This window comes from Pithys albifrons, chromosome Z (assembly GCF_047495875.1).
Source record: "Pithys albifrons albifrons isolate INPA30051 chromosome Z, PitAlb_v1, whole genome shotgun sequence".
Taxonomy (NCBI): Eukaryota; Metazoa; Chordata; class Aves; order Passeriformes; family Thamnophilidae; genus Pithys; species Pithys albifrons.
In genome coordinates this window covers 76361549-76383891 of record NC_092497.1, presented here as the reverse complement: position 1 = coordinate 76383891, position 22343 = coordinate 76361549, and the positions used below count along the sequence as shown (strand labels likewise).

General features: G+C 36.8%; 1 protein-coding gene across 3 annotated transcripts in view; it reads right to left on the bottom strand.

Moving 5' to 3' along the window:
- AUH (AU RNA binding methylglutaconyl-CoA hydratase) overlaps nt 1-22343 on the bottom strand; it is a 113538-nt gene that overhangs the window by 6498 nt on the left and 84697 nt on the right. The gene's annotated exons all lie outside the window — the stretch shown is intronic.

Here is a 22343-nt window from a genome sequence, read left to right as displayed (position 1 = left end):
GCAGATTCAAATCTCAGAAGCAGATGTTTGTAGGAATTAAAACAGTGGAAACAGCCTTTATCCAGGAGAAGGGATTTTAAAAATACACAAGGTCTACTATTTTGACCTGGATCTGAAACAAATACACAATTTATACAAACAGTCTGTAAGTAAAATTTTCTTTACAAATAGCTATTTCTGACCATGCTAATATATTAAATATAAATGTATGTATATATGCAAGACAAATATTTATAGGAGTTGATCAAAGCAAGGTGGTACGAGACTGAATCAGTGTGTGTTCAACTAACAAAATATATTAATTTCCACTAGATAATGGTGGACTAAGCCAGTATTTTATTGAAGCTATTCAATAAAATCATCTTACTGATGTTTCCTGAAAATACTATAATTACATCTCTGAGATAAACAAACTGACTGGAAACAAAGAAATAGTTTTTTTGATTCAATGATTCAGCTTTCTACTATTGACTTTTAAAAACTACAAGCTTCAGTACTACTGTATTCCTTCCCATAAAAACAGATCTGCCTTTGAACATGTATCAAACAACACTGCAAATGGTTTGGAGGATTTCTGCCTTCTACCTTTCTAGAATATTACAAAATCTGTGAAAAAAACATATATATTTTTCAGGTAGAAACTGGAGGAATTAAAAGAAATGCTTATACTCAGAACAATTAAATAAACCCCTGTAGAACAAAATGTTAGTAAATACAAAAAATGTTATATTCTCTATGATCCTATAAGGTCTGAGAAGCTTTTAGCAAGACTCTCCTAAAAGTCAAGGGCAACAGACAACAGCAAGAGGAATTCCCATTCAATAATTCTGTTAATTCTGTTAGTTTTGTGGAGCTAAGGCAGTGATAATGCTAGAGGTAAAATTTCACTAACAGCACAATTTACAGAAAGGCCCCACTCTAAGGGCATTTTTATGAAGGGGGCAGGGCATGCACACTAAAGCAACCCCCTGCCAAAACCCCCAAAATAATGCTATAAAACCTGAAGCATAAGCCTTCCTATTAGCTTTGGCTGTGTCACTGGTAAGATTCATGGAGAATGACTAAAGCTGTATCTATCAAATTTATAGCAGACCTACTTGCCATAAAAATGTGAGCTGTGTTTTTAAGAAACTCTGCTTCTGATACTGAGCTGTACCAACATCACCACAAACACACATTTACTGGTGCTTTTATATTTAAATATTGAACATGTCTTTTAATTTCTCACTCAAATAAGCTGTCACACTCTAACCAACATCTATTTTCATACACATTTCAAGTATACATTGAACATAGCAAATGTCTATTCTTATTCTCCTTAAGAATATTTTAGTCACAAATTATTCCTTTCACCACAGCCAGGGAATCTAGAAAAGTGTCCAGTTTGGCTTTTCATTAAAGAAAACTATTTGTCCAAATCATATGACCTGAAACCATATGAAGCTGAATTTACTGACTCTGCATATTCTGCTTCCTCCTTACATGCTATGTCCAATATTTTTTTCTGCTTAATTATCTCTCCCTTCCTTTTGTGTTTTATCTCTTCTACTACTGCTTTACCAGGAAATGATGAAAACAGGATTTCATTAAGCAACAACATTTCATAACTTTGACCAAACAACAGATATGTTTAAGCATAAAATAGTGTTTATAGATGAAAAAACTGTTCTTGCCAGTGTCTTACACAATAATGATTAAAGAGCAAAAAAAGCAGGCTATAGTAGTTTGGCTGCCTCCTACACTGCAAAGCCATTAAGCAGACGAGCATATTCATTGATTAATATTCACAGAACAGAAGCCAACAATTCACTGCATCTATCACATATTTTCAGTAGTAGGGGTAAGATACATGTACACACAGAGCAGTAAGACCAAATTAATCAAATGCAAACAACATACTAAAATACGCCTAACCCACCAAAGCTGCATCCATTTATGAAGACAAGACAGAGAATACACTGCAGATAGATGTTCTCTTTAAGTAATGCACAAAGAACATGTAATGCCTGCCAGCTACAATCAGAGCTAAAGGAAGCAACACCCAATCTTCAAAGACATAACCAAGACATTTCATCTAAATGCAGAGCAGAATTTGATGGGAGAATAGTTGCTTCATTTTCACACATTTATTGACATGTTATTTCAAGGACTAGTGATCTAGTATTACTCACTGTATTGACAAAAGTATTTGACACACAGTGCAATGTAAATGTGATCTTACCTGAAATGCTATATAGTCAATGTTGTCATAATTGTTAACAACAGTTTTATATGACACTAGTTCATGTGAAAAGACTCAGTAAATACAAAACTGTTATGTTGTGATACAAAAACTGTTATACAGTACTTTTTTATTTAACAAATAGTTGATTTTGTTTGAATATTATTTACTGTCAGCAATTCATCAATTACAAAATATGTACACAACTGTTTTGGATTAAGGGAGTTATGTGATAAATGCCCCAGAGTATATGCAAGAAGATGAAGCAACTAGCTTACTGGAAATAGATTCATCATTCTGGCAGAGAGTATCTACAGTCAGTAGTTTCTCATAGCTGAGGGCTCTGTCAAAAGATACTGGAAAAAACTGTGTTCTCACAAAAAATCCAAACTTTAATTTGGTAATAAAGCTATTTATTAAGTCAAGTAAAAACCAGTCTTCTGCTCCCCTCCCTCTCCTCTCCTCTCCTCCTCTCCCCTCCTTACCTCCCTTCTCCTCCCCTCCCCTCCCCTCCAGCCTAGCCTATCCTTTGCTTTGATTCATATTAGATTGATTTAAATGACAGGTTTCTAGAGTTCTTCTTTTAAAGGCTACTGTGCACTTCTTATGTTTTATTAATAATCTGTGGTAAAACCAAAGCTTGTCAGCCACAAACCTAATTATTCAAGTCAGTTGACAAACCGTTCAAATGTATCCTTATGATTCTTTTGCAGAAAGAAGTAAATACATTTTTCTTCCTACCCTTGAAACTCATCAAAATATGGAATGCAGAGACCTGCTGCTCATAACATTCAATTCTTAACAATATGACCCCACAAAGCAACTAAAATGGGTAAAATTATTATTTTAATATAACACTTTTCAGTCATGTTAAGTCATATTTTCAAAGTCACTGTAACAAACCTAACTCTTTTAAAGTACCTGCCATCTGCTGCTACACTGAGCAATTTTCAAAATATTAAACATGCTAAAAGTCTGAACACTCTACCTAGACAATATTTAACACTGAGTTTCCAACACATTATTTCCAAGATTATGCCTTGATCCTTCAAAGGTGTGCATGTTTAAGCAATTGAGGTATAAATATTTGTGAGCTTAGACATCCCCTATTTTGTATAAGAAGAAAACATGAAACACCTTTCAGCAGCACAAACCAGATAAACTTACTAACAAACAAAACCAGTTTAGACCAGGAAAGACACAAACAAACGCAGACAGAGTGAAAATGTAATGGAGAAGGAAAGAGAAAAAGTATTTTCTCTGCAAGTGGAAAAAAGCACTGAGCTGACAAAGAGCAGGTGGTAGGTGAGGCCACTCTTTGTGTCTGGCCATATAAGTCATTGTTTGGAAGAAGACTGCAAATCTGAGGAGCCTGAGGCAGTGGCCAGAGGCTGACTCAGAGGTTGCCTTGGGGTCTGTGATGACTTAAAAAAATTGTTTGAGGAAGATTTACTATTATGTTGCCCAAAGACCTCATGGAAGTCTGGCTTGTCAGTCAAGCCAAAGAAAGCCGTGCAGGCACATCAGACAAAACCTCTCTACCCGAGGTCCAAGAGGCAGGATGACCTGCTATTTAGGCATCTCCAAAACAGTCCACTTAATTTGCAAGTCTGTCCTTAACTTTCAGAATCCATTTTATTTATCTATGCCTGTGGATTGTTTTAGCTAAAAACCTATCTGAAAAACACCTAGAATATACCAAACTGCCATGCATGGGTGGCTTGAAGGAGGCAGCTTGAATCAGAAGAATTTAGGACTTGGCTAAAAAATATACAGAGACTTACAATGCATGAGAAGAAGTGTAAATACACCTTAAGAATACACTAGCAGACCAATAATCACAGCTTTCGTACTGAAAGATGAAATGGGCACGCAATTTAGAAAAACTAATTTATTTTCAAAATACATAATTGTCTTGTAGATTGAGAAAGTAGAAGATGATTTCCTAGCAGATGGCTGCATATGTGAAATGAATGGAAACAAAAACTGCATCTGGAACCTGAATTTTATAAAATGGACTTCACATCAAAAGGGATTCTGCACCTGATGTAAGAAGTTCTCTCCACATTTCCCTCACAAGCATAGTAGAAACAACTCCACTGCCAGTGGATGGATCTGCATTACCATCCATGGACTCCTGGGACTTGTAGTATTGCTAATGCACACTGACAATCTGCCTTATTTGGCATTAAACTGAAATTACTTGAGGGAAAAAAGAGAAATGCCTAAGACTTTTAATCTTGTTGTTAACAGTTACTTAAGTGTAAACAGATGCAACAAGCATGAACACATACAGATATTTGGTGGTAAAACCACGAGCCTTCTTACTACTCCAAATAGAAACTCGGTATTTCATTTGAGATGATGGGAAGTCACCTTAAACAAAATTCAGAAGTCCATACACATTAAATATGTCTACTTGCTGCAGACAGAAATTAATGGTCCATAAGAAGGCATTTTCCAGTTTCAAAGTTACACCTACATATGTATGAAGTCATTACTCAGCTGTAACAACAGGTAGGAGGTTTAGACCAGTGCTGCTCCATATGATCATGCTTTACAAATCATGTGGGATATATGTGAAATATTAGGTAAGAACTTTTATTTAACTTGTATTTTAAGTAAGTTTACATGTTCTTACACTTCTGAACTGACTATGACAGCTAAAATTTATTTAATGTGACAATCAAGATTAAAAAAAAAACAGACATGAGAAAAACTATTATTATTACCTAGGGCAAGTGAAAGAGAAAAACTAATTCCCACAGCAGTATCCTAGTTTTACCTACATTTTTAATGAGATCATAGTCTGAAATTAGGACAATTACTATACTTTTTAATGGACAGAATTTAAATGAAGAAACAACAAGTAAAGCCAAATCCAGACAATTAAATGTGAAATCTTCACTGCTAATAAGCGACTTGAATGTTTTCCTCACTAAAGTGCATTTTATTCTTACACACACCAAAGAAATCTGCTAAACCCTCCAAACCAATTCCTATTTCCAACTCTATGCTTTCTCCCATTTTGACTACTACCAAATTAATCTGCTTTCAACTCTTCCAGAGTAATTGGTTTTTAAGAATTCATGTCTGAAATTATTCATCCCTCAAGCTCTCTGACTTGAGCAGTGCTAAAGAAAAGGAGAATTGGTGGCTAATACAATGGGATCCCAGGGAAAACAGGAAAACCAATGAGACAGTAGGAAGACACAATCCCAGCTGGTTCAACTGCCAAATCACAAGCGGGCAGAGCTCTCTCTACTGATAAATAAATATATGTAAAATGAACTTGTACATATGAAGCACACTTTTCAGCTTTAATAGAATGTCCTCCCAGATGAGGCAGCCATAGATACTGACAGATACACTGAACGTCACCTAGTATTTAGGCTATAACATAACATCTAAAACAAACCTGGGGGGGCTTTGAAAATATAAACTCTACCAATAAAACTAGCCAAGTCATTCAAACCTGGCCGCATTAATATAGCAATCTGCAATGCAAAAGGTAAACTCTTCTTTAAATCAGAACTTGATTTTGCAATAGCAATTTTGATACTTAGTAATACTAACTCTTTTGGCCTGATACGTTAGATTTAATAGCATTACCTAGAAGTGCCAGAAGGGCATTCTCTTCTTTTTACTTCCCATATTGACACTTCCATTTGTTATTTTACATAACAGTTGACACGTGATGAAATAATCACCATCATTATTAACAATTCTCTGTCACATGAATAACTGAAATGTTACTTTTATTTGTTCATGTTAAATTTGTATTCTGATTGTTATATTATTTGCTATTCCTAGTAAGCATAGCTATCTGCAAGAATCAATAAAACTTACTTACGTTAGAAATTAACAATTATAATAATTCAGCACAAGTGTAAATATAAATATGGTTCAGTCTAAGTTACAGGATATCCTCTATGTGCTAATTTTGAACATTTGGATATTTGCACACATCTTGAAACAATGAAAGACATTTTTTACAGAGATGCTAACAGCCTTAGTGACTTCAGATTCAGGTTTTCATGCTCAGTAACTCAGCTGGCTACCAAAAAACTAAAATCAGTGAACTGCCACCTAAGAAACTGAACACATCAGGTTAGAAACCTGCGACATGGACTCTGAGAGAAGCTCCTCTTCCAAAAGCAGGATCATCCTTTACAGACTCTACAGAAAACTTCTTTAGTCACTATACAAATATGATTCAGTCATTACTGGTCTATATTGAAAGCAGTAGATATAAACTATATAAAAGATCAGGTATTCGAAGATTGAAACACTGCAAACTCAATATAAACAAAATCAACTGAAAGAAGATCCAAATGGCTTATTTGTTCATGTCCTTACCAGGGAATCACATCTCTTTATTACTTTTGACTGACCCCTGGTTCCATAGATTGCTGTTCAGGATCAGCTGAGAGAGTGGGTAGGACTAATACTATTAAAGGGACAGATAACAGATGGTACATTTAAAATTACGCTTCTCCCTTGACTGGTAAACACTATGTAATGTAATACCCATCGTTAACATTTTGAGAATCCAAATTAATTAAAAATGTTACATTTAATCTGTATAATATTCTGTGTAAAGATATATAACAACTTTAAATGTATATGGGACAGATTTTCTCCTAGGGCAGTTCATAGGATGGTTTGCTTTGGAAAGGACCTTAAAGACCATCTCATTTGTACCTCACTGACACAGGCGGGGACATCTTTCACTAGACCAGGTTACTAAGAGCCACAGACAACCTGGTCTTAAACATTTCCAGGGATGGGGCATCCACAATTTCTCTGGGAAACATGTTCCAGTGCCTCATTTTGCTGATAGTAAAGAATTTCTTCCTAGTAACTAACATAAACCCACTCACTTTCAGCTTAAAGCTATTAAACTAATTTCAGCTTTAAGTCAGTTCCTGCGCAACAGTGGACCTACCTCCAAAACCACTTTATTGTCTGGGATTACTGAGATGTTTTTTCTTAACAGAAAACTACCATTCTTCTATTACCTTCTAAACATTTTTTTAATTTTTAAAAAAACCTTCAGAAGTAAGTGACAGGAAATCAACAAGGAAAGAGTCTAAACCCACAATTTTACCCAAGCTGTTGCTGTCAGACTGTTACAAAACTAAGGAAATTGATTACATTGAGAAAACACCTTTTAAGTTCCTCTTGCCTGCTGCTGTGGCCTAGCAGTACAGAACAGAACTCATTGTTTTCAGCATGCAATGGCTGTATGCAATAGCAAGTCTTTCCCCATAGATGGAGAAATTAGTGCTAATTATATTCTTCTGTCACCTAATCAGCTGCGTTTGAGTTGGAGTTCATGGACCTTTAGTTCTAAGGATCAAAGACAAAAATTTTATTTTCCTTACATCATACATTCAAATTCTAGGAGCTATACAGGCATAAGGTAGAAAAAAAATAAACCTGTATCAACAGCAAGAACTAGGACAACAGCCCTGCATCTGTGAGGCCCTGCACTGCACTTATAAAAATATAAATATGTTTTAATTAACATAAGTAATTTGAAATAGTTTATAAAAATTACTAAAATTCCACAAGACAGGGAACACCACTCACTTCTTACTAGCTGGTCTCATCCTGCTCTTTAGGCAGGACCACGCTGATGTGAGCAGATCCCACTGCTGAACCCTTTGTGCTTCTAGGTGTGGCTACAGCCTGGCTGCTGCTCGTAAGTTTCTAGATCTCTCAAGGCACTCCAACATACAGATCCTTTGATCCTTCTCTGGCAGCAATCCATCTACTTGATTAAACAGTCAGTGCTAGAGCTCTCCCAAATCCTCAGCTGGTTAGGAACACTATATTGCAGCCTGGAGATACCAAAAGCTCTATTTCTGCCTAAGTCCTTTGGAGAACACGTGGCATATAAGCAAGAAACTAAAAAAAAGTATTTTCTTTAATAAAGAACATTTTACCCTTGAAATCTGAAGAGAATCACATAATCTTTAGGAAAAATATGTGGAAGGAAATGCCTTGTAGACTCCATTTGCCTGTCAGACCAGAAATTTGATGAGCAAACATAATCCCTTATCACCTTCATGGCCTCACTTTCTTTTCTCTTTTCTCCTCAGAAAAATTGCTATTTTTTAACAGACTTCCTACCTGTCTTTCATTCATGTGTTTCACCCCAAGTACTGTTAGGCTTCTGCCCTAGCCAGACTCAGCTGTTATATTTATTCTTCTTGGAAGCAGACCACCGAGACAGTTCAGAAACGGAAAGCACTTATCAAACCTTCATTTTTATTTAACCTTAGTCAAACAGGGTTGTTTCTTACCATACAAATACAACTGAAGGTCACACAGCAAGCTGTAGGTGTTCTGTGGTGGTATCTGATGGAATACCAATAGCAGAATAAGCTTGCAATGTGCTGCAAGCATGGCCCTTATTTTTTTTTATGTTACAAAACATAAATATGATTTGAGAAAGTCTACTTTGCCATCTCAGTCTCTTTTATCTGGTTCCTTGTTCATATATCTGTACTTTCTTGGGGATTTTTAAGATTCTGAAACATTTCTGGTGAAACAAAAAAAGTCCAATTTTAATCTGGAACAAAAGATTTTGGTTTTGCAACTTGAATCTGAGTGATAATTTAGTTCAGTGATTGAACTGAACCTTACAATTTTTAATAGACCTATCTACACCTAAAATTTTTTAAGTGAAAATTTATCCTTCTTTTCTGGTCTGCTGCTTTTACTCAAGCCACGAACTATTTCCTACCAGTCAGAACTTGTGTGAAGGAAACCTCTGGTTGTTTGTATTGATGAAAATAATCAATAAAAATGAGACCACTAACAAAATGGTGATCTCACTTGGTATTCACACTGTACATGTGGATTATCCTTGAGCAGAAACCCTTTTAATTGTTTTGCACTGATAATCCCCCAGCCCTGGTAATATATACATCCTCTGGCTTCTGGGTTATAATGGAAGAGAGGGCTAGGTGCACAGCTGTGAGCTCAGGGTGGTAGGTTTGAAACCCTCCTTATTTGACTAAACACAGTCATGATTTCCCCACAACACTCTGCTTTAACTCATTTTAGCTCCCTAAATATTAGAGCAGTGGTTTCTTGTAAACATACTGGATGGGAATGAAACAACTACTTCCACCTCAAAAAATAAGAAACATTTTCTGGAGATATAAACTACACATAGCTGATAATCAAGGCACATATAAATGAAGACATGGTATAGGGAAAAAGACCTTTTTTAAAGAAAAAAGCTCTGGGAAAGTAAGGGTACAGAGCATAAGCCTGAAGTTGCAGGAAGCAAGTTTCCAGTGACCTTGTGCAAAGCCTCCTGTCTTCTTTTTGTGCAAGACCATCACTGTATTTTCTGGAAACTGGGCAAATTAGGGTTTCCTTTAGCTTGATTATTTTCTAGAATCCTCTAGGGAAAAAAAAATAAGGAAAAAACCCCAAACTCCAAAACCTCTACATATTCTTAGGACCATCCAAGTTCTAAAAGCAGAATTTCACACTGCTCATAATGAATTAACAAACAGCCATTCCTTCTGGAAAGTATTCTTGACATTAGCATATAGAACTAAAATGTCAAAATTAAACTAATGTCCTTCATCCTTTTAGTTTCAATAAATCAAATTTCAGAGTATTCAGTCATTTATATTTCTTGATGACCAGATGCAGAATAATGTACAAAATGCACCAGGTAGGCCTCTGAGAGAGAGAGAATTCTTAAAGCACTTGTGCATGTCAAGTACATTGCACATTGTGTTCCAATTTTCTTTACAATTTCACAAAACTCCTAATAGAAAACTTAGATTAATTCAGTCATCTGATTAACACTAGTTTCTGAGATCTCAATTTCATATACAAATATAAAGTAAATTAATATAGACTTGTTAGCATGAAGTTACAAAGGATTACTAACTTTTGGGGCACTTTTCCTATAAACTTGTTTTCTGTTGTGTCTGAGAACCAGGGCAAAAGGAAGTCATTCCTGGTCACAAACTGAAAATATGTAATTAAAAAACTGAAGTAAAGAAGAAAAGACAAGAACCTACTATTTCTGGAATTCAGAGATTTGTAATAGTTGGCTCAAATAAGTCTCCAGAGCTAGAGAGATTTTGTGAAATAATTAAGGAAACAGTACTCCATAAATCATTTTATCCAGCTTGTTTTGTGGCGAACTAACTTGTACAGCTGTTCTTTAGAGGCAAACTATACAATTGTCATTTCATTTATTTAATTTTCTAAAAGCTGACGAAGAATGCCAGACATACAGTGAATTCGTTGAGTTTGGAAGCTATTTTTCTTTCTCACATAATGCAGTCAAAAATATCAAATGGAAATAATGGGACTCTGTACCATTATTAAGTACTGATGGATCTCCAAATAAGTAAATTATTCAATTAAAAATGGAGTTATACTATTTATACTGATACGAAGGATGTATTTTTCTTTTGCTTCAAATACAACATTGACCATAAGTAGAATGGATTTTGTGTTTTATCTTACCTTGGCCGGATACATGGATGTTACTTACTCCATGGTCTGTAACCCCATGACAGCTGAAATGGGGCTACAGTAAACTATAAAGCTGTGCTTCACTATCAGAGAAGCAACAGATGTTTCATTCATGCTTTACACTATCTTTACTGAGAGTTCAGGAGCTGCCTTACTTTTTTTTTTTTCTGAGAAACCCTACAGTGTTCTACAGTACCATGACAGTAACCATATAATTCAAATATTTTTAAGTAATTGTGTTTTATACATTACAGTATAAATGATCTGTGACTATATTTTACATCAGTATCCTAAATTCAGTTACTGAACACATGGAAGAAATATATTTAATTACCTTTTAAGCTTAATCATTTGGTTGGATTTCTTCTTTTGAGTAGAAATAAAAGATGAACATTTTTGAACTTCTGTTCCTCAAAACCCTTAAGCAATTTATTATTCAGTGTTGCAGTTTTGATGCCAATTCTCTCCCTGCCACTAACTCCTCATGCCATTAGTTAACAAAAGAAGTAGTTTACTACCAATTCCTTCTTGATCATTTTGGGTGGGGGCAGACGGAGAAGGGGGGGAAGGTGTGGCAAAGAACGGGTTTGCAATGTCTCTTTTGTTTTTACTGGTGGGACATCACACAGCTTTGGGGGAAGGTCGGAGCTGCGTGTGCTGGCTGTCAGAGAGAGAAACCTTTTCTCCTGCTCCTCGCTGCTCCTGTGGAGCATGCTAGTTTTTTTCTTGCCACTGCTGTTTCTCCTGGTTTCGGCACTGGGGCCCCGGTCGCTGCTCCGGCCTCACCGTTGCCGGCAGCGTCACTGTCGCCCACGCCACCGCGGCAGCGACTCGAGAAAAGAGGAGTCACAGCTGCCTTTCAGGACACGCTGCAGCTCTTCACTCTCAGCTTTCCTTCTTCGTTTGGGACAAAGGACAAGGAGAGAGAGAGAGACAGAATTCATCTGAGTGCTCACCACTCGACTCTGCCTCACTGGGAAAAGACTGAGAACTCACCTAGCAGCCAGCCAAGGTGTGACACTGACTCTGTCCATAAATATAGCTGCTCCAGGAGGAGCCTACCATTCTGGGGGTTGTTCTTTTTTGGTTTTACTTGTGGTGTTGGGGGAGTAGTTTGCTCTGGTCTGTTTACAGTTATATCTATATCTACATATATATATGTAGATAGATATATATATATAGTAGTTAAAAACAGTTGTCCTTCTTATATCCATTTTCTAAATAAAGTTCCTTAAATTTAATAAAGAGTGACGTGATTATTGTGGAGGAATCCTCTCCTCTGCTCTGGCAAACATTTTGGTTTCTTCCCTCAAACTAAGACATTCAGTAAAAAGTCAAGCCTAAGTTTTTTATTTTCTATGCCTCAAGACTCTTGCTAAACAATACTTCTTTATACACTGAAAGTGTCCACTTGTGATATTCATAAATTAGTAGTTGGGAGGGTTGCTCATTGAATTTATTTATTGACACAAAAAATGCAGAAAACTTCTATGCACTAACAAAAGCCTTTCTTCTACCCATTTCCTCCTGGTTCATAACAGCTTCCCAAGTGGATTTCTTTGATCAATTAACATTTTCAAATTCAAACCAATTGCTCTAGCAGTATGAAACAGGTTTAATATTTTCAGTTTGCTCTGACACATTACATACATATCTGAGAACAAGGGAAATGAGATACTTCAGAAACTTTTGCTTTGCAACCTCTGTGGTCATTACTAATCCAAGTCTGGTAACCACTGCGTAACAGACTAAATTGGTTTTTCTACCACCACAGGGGTGGAACCTAAGATGGCATGTTACAGCAGATAGGGAAGTTTCTAAATTTGCAAATCTGATTACACTTGTTACAATTTGCAAACTGCACAGCAAAGTATCTCACTGTATTGCAACTAATGTGATTTATTTAGAAAAAGAAAAGTAGAGATTTATATTTTTGTTGACTGTTTAACATTTTGTCTAAAAATTAAGGCAAAGATGAAAAAAGCTGTTGTTGGCTGGATTTTCACTTTGTTGATAAAACAAAGCTATTTATATTCCTTCACTCCAAAGGAGTACTGGGGGAAAAAAACCCTTTTAACAATCACGACAGAACACATTTCTCATAGATACTACTGAAATTTATTTCCGTAACATTTCTGTAAGATTAAGTATTATTACCTTCATGTGCTTTTATAGAGAGAAATGGCTATTTAGGTCCCCAGAACAAAGCTGAAAAATGTAAAGGAATAGTGAATGATGTTATTTTATGTAATGGGGAATAAAAGACACAAAATATTGAGTACTAGACAATCAAAGAAGAACCACCGATTCTATGAAGGAGGGGGTCACTGAAAAAAATGATGATGCAATTTATCATGTTTCATAATGTCTATGTACAAAGGAGATCATTTCAGTCAAGGGGCATCACAGTCACTGTCAAACTTGTTACAGTTTTTCTGATAATCATTAGAAAATATGAATTAATCATTAAGTGTAGTATTCAATATAAACATACTTGTTTTCATTGAGTGGAACACAGGTGAGTTTCCTCTGAAAACAGCTCTCTTTCCTATCGGTTAATGCACATAACTCATTTAAGTTCACCAGACTCTTCACTCTTGGGAAGCTTGGCCATGAGGAGTGTCCACCCCCATAGACTCAAGGAATACACCAAGCTCTGGCCAAAGTGAATGCCCAAGACCATTATCTACAGGGAAAAGATAGCCAAGAAGCCTGGCAGCTCTTCCATCTGAGGTCCCAGGATTAATGGTTGCTAGATCAGCAGCTACAAGGCCTCATTTAATATGATTCTTAGGCACTATATGTGGAGCAGAAAATCTATGTAAGAAGTAGGAAGATTGCATAAACAACTCGCCGAGGCGTCTGGAAACTCACAAACTTCATACAATTCATTTCTTTCTACTTATCTTCACTTGCTACTTACTGATTCCTGCTTTGGTTTTATGTGTCAAAAAAATTCCTACTCTTTTCTGCCATACCAGCTATCATTAAGTTCTTAGGTTCTTCAGTTGTCTTTATCATTCAACACAATACAAAATGGGTTCAGTGTATTACATACAGCTTTGCCTCGCTCCTGGAATTATTGCCCATTTTGTCTCTCCAGTCTGATTTCATTATGAGATTATTTTTCCTTTGAAGGTTTAGCAGGTTAAAGTTGAGGGTTAATAAATTTCCTGAGTTTTGGTGATTTGTAAGAAACAGGCTGAAGCAGCATTTCACATCTACTGCTCAGACCTTGGATGAAACCTGTATATGGGAATGAGGTAATAGTAAGAAAGTCTGTGCAAAGGAATAGATGTTAATTATCTCATGGCAGAAGGAGAAATAGCTAAATACTACTTGGTTCAATTTTCTAGTACCCCCTGCAGATTAATACAAAGGAGTAACATTTGGCTTCAAAGTGAATGGCATATATATCTTGACTAATTAAAATGAAAATAATACCAAAGGGCTTTTATCTTGTTATTAATATTTAATAAAATATTTCTAAGCCTCTGCGTGAGGAGAATACCAAAGGGACTTCTGACTGTATTTTACCCATCTCCTTAATTTGATGAAATGACAGTACCTTTTGCACAATACTATACTACCTGCTATTATTGTTGGGATTATACCTAATAGTCTTCATTGTTTTCGGTTTTCTCACATTCATATCAAGTTATCCGGACTACTCACACTCCTGTGGTCAAGTAGATAAAATTGACTGTTCATTTAGCTTAGCTACTTCAAGTATAAACTAATCTTTTTAAGATGAATTCAGGATTCAAAAATAAAAATGGAATTTTGTGAATTCTCAGAATTATGGTGATACATATTTCATTTTCTATTGCACTAACCATCTTGCACTTTACACTATTGTGTAATCAGCTTTTATTTCCCATCCATACTAATTTCCTTATTGTGAAACAGTAGGGTAAGCAGATTATCACAGGCCTCATCTTTTTTAAATCAAATATAAAAAAGTTAAAATCCATTCAAAAGTTAACCCTTAATATAAAGAATCTTAGCAATATGATGCATTCATACATTTCAGGCAGTGCTGCTAGTATCACCTATTTTATTATCATATAACATGTCTCAATATAAAATGTTACTTTTGAGTATAATCACTCAAGCTTTTTATTAGCTCTTCCCTTTATAAACAGCCCAGCAATCAGTTCACATCGCTAGGCTATTCATGTTATCCTTTTTTTTTTAATTCAGTCAAAACAGTTTAACTGTACCTAAAAATAAAACTCATGTAAAAAGGTGTTTATCTCAAATAAAAAAAATTAAAAAAAAGAAATGAAGAAGAGCCTTGTGTTGAGTCATTCTAATATCTCTGCTCTGGAATACAGAGTTCAATTTGGATTGTCATTGGTAGTAATGTCATTTGCAATCCACACAATATATTAGGGCAAGTTTCAGTCTCAAAAAAGTTCTCATTACAAAAAGCACCAATATATATGCCCAAGACAGAATTTACAGAATAATGCATACAGAGCTGGCTTAAACCTTTGCAAGCTATATTGTGCAGTTTTGTGCAAAATTGCATGTAGTAGTAGTTTATTTTTGCACACTTCGATTTTCAATTACTTTCTGCCAAAATACATTTTACATATGTCTGTATAATCTCTGAGATGCTGCCTGTGCTCCTGTTTTTTCAGGCTCCATATGAGGAACTACAGAAGGCACACTTTTTGAGAAACCATCTATTACCTTAAGCTCAAGGTCCTGGATTTTTCTGCTGCTGAAAGCGAACAGCAAATTCTTCATCCAGCAGTTTCAAATACCACGTAGAGCACAGTGTATGCTGCACTTGGGACTGCTAATGACAGAGGAATAATATGACTTGCAGAATGACTATATGGGAGCATTCTAAAATATTAGACTGATTTATATTGAAGTAAGAAAATTAAATTTCAAAATGAATTAAAACAAGTTAAGTCTACTCTAACTGAGAATCATTTGTATCCACTCTGAAATTAATATAGCTTAAGTTACACTTCAAACAAATAAATTTTGAAATGAGCTTCCTCTTCCACGATAGTTAAGTCTTTAAAAAACACTGGCTCCATTCCTGACTCTGTATGGGACTGCAGTTTAGCAGGCACAGTCACTTTTGGTATGTTCCCATCCAAATGTTTTTCATGTACCATCTGTTCATTTGGACACTCAAACTGTGCCCTGCTCTTTTCCCCATTTGCTTGTTGACTCATCAGTCTTAGTCTCCTCCTCAGTGTTATGGCTCTTCGGCAGGCTTTTCTCTCTTCAGCCTTAGCTACTAGTGCCTTAGCACCTTGTCCTTGAAATTCCAGGATCACCTACCAATTTTCTCCACCTAAAAAACCTAAAGCAACTCCTCCCAAATCCCAATTTCTCCTCCAGTTTTGCTTACTGCTTAAGCACCGCTTTGTGCTAATGTGATAGGTTTAGTTAGGCCAGGTTTTAGTTTCTCATAGTAGACCCTATGTTTCTGTATGAGCAGATATAGGAAGGGATACAGGCTGTCAGCTGACTTTAATTAACCATGGCTGCCGACCTTAGCGAGTGCCATTGCCACTTGCCAGGGAGCTGGGACTCTCATTGCTGATCTTGTGGGGAAGTAGATACTTTTCTGTTAGTGTTACTCTTGTATTTGTGTGTCTATTGCTTTGATTTATTTATTTTTTTTCTGTGTAAAACTGCCAAATTGTAGTTTTTTAGGTTTTTTCTTTCTTTTCCCCTCTGGCAAAGGGGGCTGCTGTTGACTGGGTGAACACGTGGCATTTTGCCAAGGTCAAAACAACCACACCTAAAGAAGTCCAGAGCCATATCTTCCTTCCACACTCTCCCTGTGAGCAGTGAATCTCCCTAAGGTGTTGGGGTGCTCCACAGCCACCCACATGGTCTGATGTGCTGGGCATTGCAGAATGATCACCAAGAGCCCAGGAAAAGGCCTAAGAGTCCTGCCCTGGAGCTTAACATCAGCCTCTCAATACAAGGAATATACCACGCAGATCTGAACAGAAATAAATACACGTCATTGGAAAGTAGCAGATGCAGCTCTAAACATTAAATCTCTAAACAGTGTGTGTAGTCTCAACAACTTTTTTCCTTCAGTCTTCAATAGTCTTCAACCTCTCTTTCCACACCTCTCCAGTGGACAGACCACAAGACAGGAACTTAGGGGAGCACAGTCCCTCCCACTGTAAGAGAAGATCAGGTTCATGACCACCTGACGAACCTGAACATACATAAACATATGGGACCTGAGTCCTGAGGGAATTGGCTGATGTAGTTGCCAAGCCACTCTGCGTATTTGAAAAGTTAGGGCAGTCATAGGAAGTACCAGGTGCCTGGGAAAAGCGGAAACAATGTACCCATCTGGGAACTACTGACCTGTCAGCCTCACTTCTGTGCTTTGAAAAATCATGAAACAGGTCCTTCTAGAAGTTCTGAGGCACATGTGGGACAGCCAGGTGATTTGAGACAGCCAGAAGAGCTTCACCAAAGCAAGTGGCAGCTGACCAGCCTAGTGGCCTTCTATGATGGAGTGACTCCATCAGCAGACAAGGGAAGGGCTATAAATACCATTTATCCACACTTCTGTAAGGCCTTTGACAAGTCCCCCACAAAATATCTTTCTCTAAACTGGAGAGATATGTATTTGAAGGGTAGACTGTTCAGCACATGAGGAATTGGTTGGATGGTCACATAGAGGGAACAGTGGTCAACAGTTCTACCTCCAGACAGACATCTGTGACAAGTGGTGTCCCTCAGGGGCTTGGGTTGGGACCATTGTTGTTTAGTATCTTCAGCAATGATACAGACATCATGATCAAGTGCACAGAAAGTAAGTCTGTCACCAAGCTGAATGGTGAGGTTTATGCAGCTGAAGGATGGAATGCCATCCAGAAGGACTCAGACAAACTTGAAAAGTGGACCCATGGGAAACTAAGGTTTAAGAAGACCAAGGGCAAGGTGTTGCACCCAGGTCAGGGAAACCCCCTGGCAACAGTACAGGCTGGGGGATGAACAGATCAAGAGCAGCCCTGCTGAGAAGACCTGGGTGTGCTGGTGGGTAAGAGGTTGAACATGACCTGGCAATTCTGCAAACCAGAAAGGCAGTCCTGTCCCAGAAAGACAATCGTGTTCTTGGCTGCATGAAAAACAGCATGGCCAACAGGTGAGGGAGGTGATTCTGCCCCTCCACTCTGCTCTGGTGAGACCCCACCTGGAACACTGTAACCAGCTCTGGGGTCCTCAGCACTGGAAAGACATGGACCTGTTTAAGCAAGTCCAGAGAAGGGCCACAGAAATAACCCAAAGGAGGGAGTACTTCTCCTGTGAGGAAGGTCTGAGAGAATTGGGGTTGTTCAGCTTGGAGGAGACAACGCTCTGGGGTGACCTTATTGTGGCCTTTCAGTAGTTCAATGGGGCTTATTAAAAAGACAGATTTAGTAGGGCTTATTGCAATAGAACAAGGGGTAATGGTTTTAAACAAAAAGAGGGTATATTTATACCAGATAAAAAGAAGAAAATTTTTTTTTAAAATGAGGGTGGAACAGGTTGCCAAGAGAAGTTGTCAATGTCCCACCACTGGAAGTGTTCAAATTCAGGATGGATGGGCCTTTGAGCTACCTGGGCTAGTGGGAGGTGTCCCTGTTCCTAGCAGGGGGGTTTAAACTAGATGATCTTCAAGGTCTCTTCTAATTCAAAGCATTCTATAATTCCAAGAATAATGCTTAGTCAAATTTTGGATACAAAAAGATGTTCCTTTAAACACAGGGGTCCTCTGTAAAGTCCTGAAACCTTTCCAGACCAAAACAAACAAACAAACAAACAAAAACCCATTATGTTTTCATTCACATTCTCATTAAAATTATCTGGAAAACATCAGCTAGCATTAAAAATTTTAGCCCGAATAACTGGAACTTGTCAGCTTATAAATCCACCCCAAGACCTTTGTGACCAAGGAATTCTTATGCATTCTTATGTGCATCTTCTCAGGAAGCCTCAGCAAAACAAGAGCTTTCAGAAGCAGACACTGGCATTATGCACTTAAGTGGAGATATTCATATATGTATGGATGGATAGATATATGTAAGCATGTACAGATACTCACAGCACTTGATCTTTGAATTTACTTAATAGAAACACTAATCATCACAAGTATTATGATAATGTTATTGACATCTTTCCAGGCCTAAACATGCAGCATCCTATACAACATAGGCAACCTACAAATATCACTTCATCTATGAAAGTGTCAAAGTGATTGAAGACAAGATTGACTAATTCAGTACAGACTTTTTTCTTTCATACTATTCAACAGATGTGATAAACATGGCACAAAGGTAAAAACTTCCATATGAACAGAAGGAAGAAAAAGACAAAGATCTGAAAGCACATCTTTCATTAAGAAAAAAAGCACTGTTATCCAGCATTTTGGGATGAAACATGAAATCTGCCTCACTACAAGGGACCTGCTGCAGGGATTTTTTTCCCTCTAAACTGCACTTAAGCCCTTAAGACATTTTAAAGCACCATGGTAATGATGCCCCAGATCCAAGTAGCCCTGGCAGATTTTATATGTTGAAATCTATGACAATCCTGATCAGATGAATCATACATGTACAGCTTTGCATACGTACAGCAAAGTCAGTGCCTCAGAACTAGGGCATGTTCACAGTAGAGTTAGTTTGGCCATGTCCAATGAATCCAGCACAGCTAGTGTTGGACCAAACATTCATGAACAATTCAGCCACATTGCTCAGCAGGTACTGTTGTAGCAGTTGAACAACCTGAGTTATCAAGCCTTTCAAGCTATTCAGATGCCTGAAGAACTATGGAAAAAGCCATGTTCCATACATTTTGGTGTCTGGCTGGCTTTACACCCTGTAACACACAATGTTATCTACAGAAAATACCCATTAACTCTATCCATACTACAGTGAAAGCCACACTCCAGAGCTTCACACAATGCCAGAGCTTACTCCAGCTGAATTTCACTGTGTGTGAAATTCAGAGGAAACCTGAGCAGCCCAGTGCCTTGCCTGCACTCCTTTTTTTTTACTTCAAATCAGCTCACACATGTTAACCTGCAAGGCTGCAGAGACAAAAAACACAACACAAAAGAAATCTGACAAAATCAAAAGACATTGTTTAAAAGTGAAGATCTTTACTCTTACATAATTAATTACTACATCATATGAACTGTAAGCTTACCTGGAACACCACATTGTCTTCTGGAGTTATTTTTACTTAACTAAAACATATTTGAAATAAATAAAACATAAACCTCATACAGCATAAAAGAAATACGTTAAACATATTTTTACAGGCCTTGGTGTGTGAAATATGATTTTAAAGTTTTCCTGCTAACTCAGAACAGCTCTCAAATGTTTTTTATACTTAAATGGACAGTAACCACATTATTTTTTTAAACAATAACCAGTAATACAATGCCATCATCTCTTGTATCTTGATTTTCAAGACAGAGAGCAGAAAAGACTTTAGTTCAGTGAAACCACAACAATGAAATCTAGATGAAATTAATTGAGAGCTTATTAACTCAGAGCACTAAGTGATTCTTCTCAGTATTTTATTCCAGATTGTTGGCTATGTATTATCACCATTATTATTATTTTCCTGGGTGGGGGTTGGGGTTTCTTTTAGCTTCTTATTTGCTGCATGTTATGATGTGGCAGGTTACCATTTTGAACAAGACCTACCTAAAGAGCTTTTTCAGGTTTACTACCCAAATTCTTAAACTACTCTATCAGGTTGCTCCTTTCCTCTGGAACTCTTCACTTATACTGCTAAGTTTTATTTATATTGATTGCAGATTGACAACAAAATATTTATTTTTCATTTAAATAAAAGTGCTCAGGCAGAAACATAACCCTACAAATGCTTAGTTCATAATGGCATATATTAAATATTTAAGAGAATGGCATTAATTCCCCATAGATAGACTCACGCTGATTAAAAACCTCTACAGTGATGTTAGTAGCCTCATTATCTGGAATAAATTTTGTCATCCTTTTCATTATAATCTGTCACTTTCAAGGCTATAGGTAATACACAAAAAATAATTACTTATACTACATTTCCATGTAAAATCTTAAAACTAATTTCTAAATCTACTGCAGAACTTGTTTTGTTGATATTTTGCAATATATGTTGGAACAATAGATACTCTATCTTATTTCTCAAAAATGAAATCTGTAAAGTAGGAGTTCATAACATGTTTTATCTCTTTTAAGACTTTTGCAAGAAAAACTAACCAAGGCCTCTTCTCCTTTAGGAAAAGAAATCATAGAATGAGAAAATACTGGAAGTTAGGAAGTTACATAGAAGGCTCTGAATAACAGTAATTTGTAGTTGAAGGCAAGCAAGTGCAAAGCGTCACAAGGAATCTCCTGTCCTCCTCTGAGCATCTCAAAGCATTCAGAGAGAGGCGAAGTCCAAACTACCTTTTAAGTTTTTCTTTTTTTATACAGTAGTCCTCTATATTGTTACCTACAGTGTTATTTCTTGCAATAATCTGCCTTTTTTAGAGAAGAAACTAAACCAAACCAATCCCTCTTCATCATTCACAGCACTGCAATCAGAATCAGTGTCACAGCCTATTTTAGAAAACACCTCAACTCATATACATACTTATTTCATCATACCATTTTAATGGTTTCAGATGAAAGAAAGTTAAAACAGAGATAATAATAACTATTTCTTTAATTTATTAAAACTGAAACAAAATTACTTCACTTGTAATGTACTTTTCAAAATCAGTTTTTCAACACCAGTGCCATTGAGACATTAGAAAATCTCCTTTGCTTCCTAAGTACATGAGGCTGTATTTCCACATTTAGAAAGTCACAGCTGCAATAAATATATAATATATACACACATTAGGCATATATTCATATTTAAGTCAATTGAAAATAGCATTAGTGATTGTGGGGGTGACAGTGAGTGCATCCCTTAATGAAAGCTGTTTGGAGTGCAGCCTTAAAGAGCACAGAGCTACCTGGTGTGTGTGTGTGGCTTGTGACCAATGAGAGGCTGTGGTATATGTAAGTGAATTGGTTAACCAATTATGTAGTGGCATGTTGGATGTGAGAGAGCATAAAAGGTGTGGATGTTATTGAGTGAGAGTTAGATCTACTAGGAATGAGAGATGATGCAACAGGAAGTTCTAGGAAGTACTTCTTCTACTATGAGCTATGAGAACTGTCTGTTATCTATCTTAAATAAACTCTCTAAGTTGTGAGCCTTCTGATCTAAGCCTCCTGATGTCTGCTGTGCCTGAGCTCTTCTGACTGCCATCCACGCTGCGCCCCTGCTTGGGACTAAGAGGTGACCCCAGTAAGTGATTAGGTTTGCAAAGAGCTCCTTCTGGCTTTCTGAAGATTTTTGTGCCAAGAAGAAATTGCAATTTTTGTTGACATTTATGAAGAAACAATGACTTATGTTCAATGCAAAGTAGTGAACAACACTACACAGAAAAATGTAGCATCATGTTTGTACTTGCTAAGTGCTATTACCCTTTTCATCTGCAAAGTGCATCAGTGTTTGACATGAGGCTTTACAACATTACAGCCTCAACAGCACCACAGTTAAATCGTCAGAGTGCTTA